Source organism: Trachurus japonicus, chromosome 4 (genome assembly GCF_045865225.1).
Source record: "Trachurus japonicus isolate A0001 chromosome 4, Traja_1.0".
Taxonomy (NCBI): domain Eukaryota; kingdom Metazoa; phylum Chordata; class Actinopteri; order Carangiformes; family Carangidae; genus Trachurus; species Trachurus japonicus.
In genome coordinates this window covers 35113372-35122753 of record NC_140910.1, presented here as the reverse complement: position 1 = coordinate 35122753, position 9382 = coordinate 35113372, and the positions used below count along the sequence as shown (strand labels likewise).

Sequence of the window (9382 nt, the reverse complement as noted above, 5' to 3'; positions counted from 1 at the left end):
GCACCCCTTCTTCTGCTGTGGTTTAATCATCAACTGATAGCCCTAGTAATGCCTTTATGTGCTGTGTTGAGTTACACAACTGCATTGCAGCAAAGCACCTATGGCTATAGTTGTTGCTATTTTTCAATTTCTCTGTTCACGTTGGGGCATGCAGACATTGATCACAACAAGTGAAACTCTTCATTTTCAATCTACACATTTTAACAATGAAAAATGAACAAAGCAAATTAAGGGGCAGGAACTGAGACCCATCTATTACAACTAAATAATCTTTAATATGAATGGGGAACTTTAAATAAGTCATCCTTCCTTTGATTAATAACTCCTTAATATCTTTGTCACATCTAATTTTAAAGCTTTACATGACTTACCTTTGGTCTTTGGGAGATTTGCTACCAGATCGGATCGATCAATCTTCACCAAAACAGTTCTTGTGACATTGATAGTATTTATACTGTAGGTCTGGACCATTAGCTCCACTGTGTCCAACCTGTCTGCATTCTCCAGTCGATACTTTGGAATGTTTGGGAGGTTTTCAAACGTGTCTATATGTTGCAGGAACCACTTGAATCTTTCAAAGTCTTCATCTGCCAAATTCTCCAAAGTCGTCAAGAGGACCTCTCCAACTGTCCCCATCTTGTCCCTGCCAAAATTCAAAATGTATCAATAGAAAACATATTGGAAAACAAAACAAACAAAATTCTCTAACCACAGACAGTTTGATACACAAACAAAAAGAATTTCTGATCCTGATAATTACTGTGACTGAACCCAGGATTAAAATCTACATATATGAACTGCTGTTAGAACTAAAGTACTACAGTACTTGTGTGTCAAAAATATACTTTAATAATACAAAAAAAGATAAATTCGATACCTATTAATATGAAGGCAGTACAAATATAATGTCCATTTCCGCAGCACTTATCATCCATAATACAACAATAACACCACTGCTGTAATGTTTCTGTTCAACAGAAATAATAGTTGCTCTAATTAATCCCAACATTTCTTGTTGCTTCTCTGGGCAAAATAGTCATTGAATTTGAAGAAAACACTTACAGTTCACAAACATTTATTTAACTGATAACAGGAGTTCACGTTACGGCCTTTCTCACCTGCTGAAGTCTCTTCAGGTCGACTTAAAGACACTTTACACCTTCTTGTGTAGAGTAAACTGGAGAGAAGCTGGTCATTGTCCCTCGTCAGTCCCGGTGTCTGTCAGTACGAGTTACACCCTCAAAACTTCAGCGTTAGTCCACGTCTGAAAAACACCAGAGTGACGTCAGAGCCTCCAGTCTTATCTGTGACAAACACACAGACTCTGTCAGAAACATACCAGGTGGTGTAGCTCCACCGTGTGTCCTCTAGATGGAGCTAACCGGCCATCTAATGAGCTAACCATGAACTCAACACAGCAGTCTGGATCACAGTAGCACTGTATAGGCTTTATGCACAATTGTTTAAGTTCAGGAAGTAGTGGAGCTGTGCATAAAGCCTATTGTGTTTGTTTGTTATAAAATAAATTACATCCTCAGATCCCCAGGCAGGGCCCTTCACCCTGTTCATCAGTGTGGGTTCTTAACAAAGATGGACCAAACCTCAGGATGGTATTTGGTTTTGAAACTTCTCCTCCTCAAACACTGTCAGAAATACTTTCAAAATGCACTTTTATTGATCTGTCTCAGTTAAGGTAACATTTATTTAAATGTGGTTAATACAGATGCTTATTAGGTGGTGTGGGCTACCTGCTGTTGTGAAAACAGCTTTTGAGAAAACATTGTAGTAGCCTAACTGACAGTATGGAAAAAGTATTTGTTAGGAGTATACCTCAACATGACAATACTCTGCCTGTATGGACATGTCTCTAGTCCTGTCCTCCCCCTAACAAATACAAGAACCACCCTAAGAATATTAATGTGAATCTGGTCTCTGTTGGAATGTGGATAAGAAACAATAATAATCTACTAATGGTTTATTTTATCAGTAGGCCTATCATAAACAAATGATCCCAGATCCAAATGCACAAACCCAACCCAAGGAAACACAACAAGGTCCACCAAAGACCAAACATCTGACCAGACATGTAAAATATTATCATTAAAACAACAAAAGCACTTACGAAATTTCCAACAGAAGTCCAGAAGAGATCAGTCCACGAGCTGCAGGCAGGAAAAGAGAAAGTGAAACATACAAAGACAAAGGATCCAGCGTTTCTGAGAAGTCATGTGACAGGACCGGTGGTGCATACAGACTAGACATATCAAGGTCAAGGTCAAGGTCAAGTTTATTTATATAGCACCTTGAACCAAAGTGCTTTACAGTTAAAACAATTTCAATAATTTCATATATGGTCATCTAGTCGAGGCTGCAGGGAAGTAGTGTATAAACTTATTAAGTGGCTGCTGGTGTCGCTGTTTACTCTCATATAAACAACTTTACCTGTGCTCGGAGCTCCTGATCATGTTGTTTATAGTTTTCAACTTTTCGGTTTCCCGCGACCATAAAACGTGTCAAAAAACATCTTATTCAGGTTATCCATCATCACGTCTAACATCAGGCTAAACCAACCGGACATGTAATGAAAAGCCAACACGGGAATATTTAACTTGTTCGACATTATGATCCTTGGCTGTGTTTGTACGGATACTGTGAGTCCGACTATCACCAGCCGAGCCCGGTGCTTCCTGGATCTCTGATCTGCCCTTCCCCTCGTCTCTATCCGCCTCTACACGCTCACAGCTCGGCCACTTTAACACTGAAACGTGCGAAAAGTAACACGGAAATAACTTACTAGATATTTCTATTATAAGTTCTTATAATAGATCCATGGACGATCCTTCATGTTCAGTAACTTAGTCCATAGTTAACCTACCTTGTTCCTTGATCCTCTTCCTGCTCCTCAAGCGCGCATGTCGTAGACAGAGTTATACCAGTAAAACAAGTCCTGGAAATGTCTCCTCAGTTGGGGAGTTCAAGGTGCAAAACATAAAGTAATAAAACAGTTCTGTAATACCAGAGATGGTGATAAATGACTACAAGTCCACAGTACAAGAATGATAACCACATCAGACTGAAACCACAGTCTGATAACGTCTCTGATGATATTTAAAGTTTCCCTGATTAACAGCCAGGGGCGGCGCCAGAGAAATGTGATTGCAGGTGCTATGGGTGTGCTCCAACATCCGTGTTGGACCTGCATTAACAGAGCGCTGAGCCCTGGGTGAACCCCGGTCTCTGTGTGCGTCTTATGGCTTCTATAATATTAGTTGTAGTGTAGTTACAACTGCACTTATACAAAATGGAAAGTAATTGATAAACATTGACTACCCGGTAATAAATGGATAAATATTGACTAAGATTGAATTTTGTTTGCTTGGATAGCCTACAGGCAAATATAGATGCAGATATCTTAGTGAATTAAATGAAACTTTATGAAATATTATGACAATGGTGCTAAAAAAAAATTGTAATTATAAAATAAATAATAATATACAACATTACCTACATTTTAAGTATGTGAAAGTAAAACAAGTGCAGCCAATTTGATGGAGCTGAACTAATAGTAGCCTCATTTTACTTTTATTTAATTAGCCTAGTTATTTCAAACATTAACATGTTTACATGCCCAACATTTAAGACTGTATTATTGTTTGTTTACACATTTAGTTTGATTTGATTTGTCCTGATTTGTTCTGAATTTATTCTTAGTTGGACCAACAGTGCAATACGTTTAAAGGGGGGATGAGTGGAAGCATTGGGTGTCAGGTGCGACTGTTGAAAATTTTGGGGTTCAGTTAGAAGGGCCCCTTAGAAAGATTTTGCCTAGAGCCCCGTGGAGATTCTAACCGGCTCTGGATGGAGGAGCTGTCTATGATTAGGCTACTTAACCAAAAGTCTCTTGGCATATTAAGTGCCACGTTTTTGTTTGTTTTTTAATTATATATCACTAACACACCTTATGTGTGAATTTAGGAACTCTACGATGAACAGAACTGAAATAGATGACGATCAAAAACTCATGACAACTCACGATCCGGACGTTTTTATCATCATTACTCGGCTTTGGATGGTTTCCACATTGGATCTAATCATCCCATATCTTTACATCCACTGCCTTATGTTATTACTGTTTGGCCACTACTTAGCGAACACGTTCAGCTCCAATCCTGACGTCATTTGTGTGTGTGTGTGTGTGTGTGTGTGTGTGTGTGTGTGTGTGTGTGTGGTTTTTTTTGTGCAAAATATCTGATAAAATAAAAAGAGTCTGACTGGAGCACAGCTGCTCCGTTTGTGTACATTTTTGTCTTTACATTTATGAAACATGCAGTCGCCTGCAGAGTGGCATCTGACTTGAGAATTAATGCATAGCTAACTGTGGTTACTATTGCGCATTTCCTTTTTCTTCTACAATAGACATTTGCTTAGGATTGATTGTGATACAAATAAGATGGAAACTGGTAAAAACAAACGTGTAACAAACTTGGGCAGGGAAGTGAAGTTTTGCTTGGTGGCAGAGTGAGAGAGACTGTGAGAGCGGCATTAGCAGAGCAGAGCAGAGCTAGGCTACCTACTGTTTCACTAAACAACACAAACAGGAAAGATCAGCACCGGGGAGAGCTCCCCAAACAACCCGGACCGCTACGAGCTAACGTTAGCCATGCTACACTGCGCATTCACTGTGATGATGATACGACTTACCCTTCCAGTGAGGATACAGCAGTTTTTTGCTGGTAGATTCCACAGCTGGATGTTCATCACAAAGCCAGACTTTTAGAGCAGGGCGATGGAAAGTTGATCAGGTAGCTGTGTCCGGATACTGCAGGTCTGACTGGGACGTCCAGCTGTTCGGCGGAGATACTTTGAAAAACACCCCGGGGGCATTAAGGCTAGGTAATATTTAATCTATCTAATATTTTTGATATAAAGTCCAATGTCGTTGGAATTAAAGTGACTAGTGAGATGCGAACTCAGACGGCTTGAAATCCTCGGCGCTGGCTATCTTGTCCACAAACGTAAACATACGTGACACCTGACACCTCACCTTTGACCTCGCGTTAATATCAAGAAATACATTTGGTAACATAATTAATTTAATTTAGGACATTTTCGGACAGAAATTAAATACAAAGCGCATGAGATAAAATGTCATAAAAAGTATATTTTAATTTTTTTTTATTGGATTTCATGGGGGTGCTGTAGGCCTAATTAGGCTACATTTCCAGTTTATTACTAAGAACAATTAGCTTCATGTGGCCAGTGACGGTGTTTTTAATCTCAAAGGACAATTCCAGGCAAATTCAACCTAGATCCATATAGGTCTAAATGAATTAATCTGCAGGTTTTCTTTTTAATCACTCCTGTCTGTCCTTGCATCACCACAGCAGTGTATAGCCTAATGAAACTCTTATTCCGACGAAGATGAGATAGGCTAAAATATAAACATAAACTAGCATAAATGTAGATCTGTACAACACGGAAATTTAACATAGCCTACCTGACGAAGATGACATAAAATAATTTATGAAAAAATATCCTCCTTGACATTACCGAACCCATACGGAAATAGACAGCACACTAATACATTTAGATCAAAACATGAAATGAAGGCCTAATAAAACATAAACTAACCCGCTCACCTCTCCCACAGCAGAGACAAAGAGGGAGAGTTTAGGCGGGATAAGACATTTATAAGAAAACATGGAGTTCCCCCCAAAAGGATCGTGGGGACACACAAGAAAATAAAAGTTCCGCCTGAGGAGGGCAGTCTGTCACCGTCAGGTAGACATAAATATACATATATATATATTTTGTGTGTGATTAATTATATAGTATGCATAACCCCTAAGAGGAACGAAATCTTTTTGCAGTTAAACTAAACCACTAATTAACCTGATCAAAACGTCTTTAACTGCTAAGCTAAACCATTAGCCAACCCAATCTTAGTGATTTTACCTGCTAAACGGTTAACCAACTAGTTTATCTAATGAACATCTTTTAGCATTAAATCATTAGCTCGACTCTAGATGTGTTGTGTCTTAATGGGAAACCACACCACTGTTCATTGGAGACGTCCACTTTATTCTGACAATGATAAAAAAAAAAAGATTCAATGATCATTCTCAGCTTTGTAGCCTACATGCACACGTATCACAACCCAAATTAATGAGACACAAGAAAATATTTACATATTAAAATGTGAAAATAAACCCAGTAAAATGCTGCTGAACAGCATCAAACTAAAAAGCTGCTTTACCTCTCTCCCACTAAGCACAACACCAAAAGGAGGAGAGTTTAGGTGGGATAAAATAGTTCTATAGAAATAAATGTAGGTGTACGAAATCTACAGATCAAAAGTTACGCATGAGGAGTGTCAGGTTTTAACAATAAAAATCAACCACACACACACACACACACACACACACACATTTACAGAGATGTACAGTGTTTAACCTGAATGCAAGGTTTCTGATCTGAGTATTTTCATCATTTATTTGTTGATCAACCAGACAATTAATCAATATGATTTGGTGTGAAGATCATCAATAGTTGTAGCTCTGGAAATTACCCACAACTCCTAACTTTCATGGCAGATGATTAAAGAGTTGTTGAGATATTTGAGTGTTAGCGGGGTCGCCGAGGTCACCAGCGTTCGTTCACCACGTCCGTGCACACACAGTTCCATATGATCAAATCCATCCAGCTGTTACTTAAAGACTTTAATGAGTTTAAACGTGACACTTTTCAAGGTGGAGAGACTCAGACTGACGGAGGTTTAATAATCCAGAGGAACGAAAGGGAAGCGTTGATTTTAAAAGATGTGACTGGACAGAATCATCTCCGTGGTAACAGATGAGTTCGCCGTTCCCTGCCGTCCTTCCAAACCAGAGTGCTGCCGCCATCGGTGCACGATCACAGTCTGCAGCACGAGGCCGAAGGTTTGTGGACAGCTGAACCTCGTCCTCCAGATGTGGACAGCTGAAACTCGTGCTCCAGATGTGGACAGCTGAACCTCGTGTTCCAGATGTGGACAGCTGAACCTCGTCCTCCAGATGTGGACAGCTGAACCTCGTCCTCCAGATGTGGACAGCTGAACCTCGTGCTCCAGATGTGACGTGTGCAGCTGCTGTCGTCTGAAGCGTCTAATCTTGTCCGGTCGCACTCTGCAGACTCAGACATTCACCCAGAGAGAGAAAGTGCAGCTCCGTCCACAAACTTATGTCCACTCTGATCACTTTTATTTTGAAGTTACGTACATTTACATTCAATATTCAAAAATAATTAAAATCAGATTGAGGCGTGTGACACTTTACAAGTCCCTCGTTTACCTTTATAATCAGTAAAACAACATGTAATAACTGGTTTATTTATCTGCATAATAAAGATGTAACAACTGGTTGGTGGCTGCAGTGGAATTATAAAAAACAAATGGAATAAATACTTTAAACTTTGATAAACACTTAAACCATTTATTACAAGTGTTAACTGCATCTAAACACTAAACTGAGGGACCTGAACTGAAATGTTTAACAAACACTGAATATTTCTTTTTTTTTTTGTTAATGTATTTTTTCTTTCTCTTTGTGTCCATTAAACACAATCTGTGAAATCCTATGTGACCACTGTCCAATACGGCTTTATTGCTGTTAGTAAATCATTTATTATTGCAGTGGAGAGAACATATTAGAAATAATAGAAGGTTTTTTGTAGAAGAGGCGTGAATGAAAGCAGCAGAACAACGTGCGATAGAGGGAAAGTGTTGGAAGTGTTTGTTACCGGCGCCAGAGCTAGGGGTCTCTGGACCGGCAGCATGAGCCACTCAGGCGGCGGGCACTGAGCGGCTGAGTTACGGTGCTAACAGTTTATCTGTGGATCCAAACACAGGACACGAGAGCTGTTAGCTCATGCTACTGCTGCTCAGCAGGTTTATACATACACAACACTGTAAATACCGTACAAATTACTCTCAGAAAAATATTAATAAACAATAACTCTAGCAGGCAACGTTTGCTCACACACACACATATACACTGCTCACTGCTCACACACACACATATACACTCATTCAGGTTTACCCGACCTTTTGCGGACATGAACGCCCGATAGTAAACAACGACGATAAAGTACATATTTCAACATCCTACTATGCTTAGCTTCCCTTCACGGCTTCGCCTTATGTTGTTACATAGTTTAACTGAACAAAACTGTACAATTAATACATTTTACATACCTGTGGATCCAAACACAGGACACGAGAGCTGTTAGCTCATGCTACTGCTGCTCAGCAGGTTTATTCTCTGCACATGCGCAGAGCAAAGCAGAGCAGAAACTATTTGCTGGACCCACTGGTGTTAAAGCACCATCTACTGGCGCAAAGTGGTAATGCTTTCTGCAAAACTGAGTTTATAAAGTTTCAAATAAAGGTTCAAATATTAAAATGAAAAAGAGGGGGTGTCTGTTAAAGTAATAAACTATATGTGGCTATTCAGACCCACTACACTCTCCCCTGCTTCAAGAGATGTCTCCGGACATCTAGAACCAACAAAAATATTAAAAGAAAATGTCTCAAAACAGTCAAATTGTCAACGTACAGTCATATGTCCACATGTATAAGTGTGTGTCGGTGTAGGTGTGTATGTGTACAGTAAAGTCTGGTCTAGTCTGTTCTTCAAGTCTTTATGTCTCTAGCATGTCCACGCTGCTTGTGGGGGGTAGAAACAATGTTCGGGGACAGCTGGGTAAAAGGAGGGTATGGGACATGGATTGAGGGGTATTGGGAGATGAGACATGGGATAAGGGGCATAAGCAAACATCAGGTTTGCACCTGGTCTCCAAGACTGGTATGATGGTTGTCCAAGATGGTCGTATGTGAGCATTTCACGAGGTCTCTGTGCTCGAGCTGACCTCCTCACAGGTTGCACTTCCTCCTCGGACAGTTCCACTGCAGGCTCCTCATTGTCCTCCTGCTCTGTTGAATCAACCTCCTCTGCAGTGTCATCAGGTCTGAGTTCTCCTTGCACTTCCTGAGCTGGTGGTGGAGCAGCTGCCAGCTGGTCTGATGTCTGCACTGGATCTGGGAGGGTTACAGGATCATGTTGTTGTTGTTTTTGAGCCATATCTGTTACCTGTCTCAGTGGTTGAAACTCTGGAGCTACGGGTCTGAGCTCATCCAGTGGGTTAGACTGAGGACTTGCAGGTCTGACTCTCCTCCTGCTATACACTGGGATTGTTCGAAGGCAATATGTGTATTCCTCCTCTTCCTCAGAGTGTTCAGACTCCTGCTCCACTGTCTCTCTATTGTTTCTGTAACAGTCTGTCTGTCTTTGTCTCTTTTTAAGTGCGGGACTTCTAAGGGCAAATCATTAACAGGTAGCAGAAGGTT

The 9382-nt window shown here is 40.3% G+C and overlaps 1 long non-coding RNA gene across 1 annotated transcript in view; it reads right to left on the bottom strand.

The window, feature by feature from the left end:
- Positions 1-400: 400 nt before the first annotated feature.
- LOC146989336 (uncharacterized) overlaps positions 401-9382 on the bottom strand; it is a 28197-nt gene continuing 19215 nt past the window's right edge. Inside the window, exons 2-3 of the long non-coding RNA XR_015035750.1 lie at positions 1119-1264; positions 401-643 (exon numbers count right to left, since the gene is read on the bottom strand). This is a non-coding gene — a long non-coding RNA (uncharacterized LOC146989336). The remainder of the gene's footprint in view (positions 644-1118; positions 1265-9382) is intronic.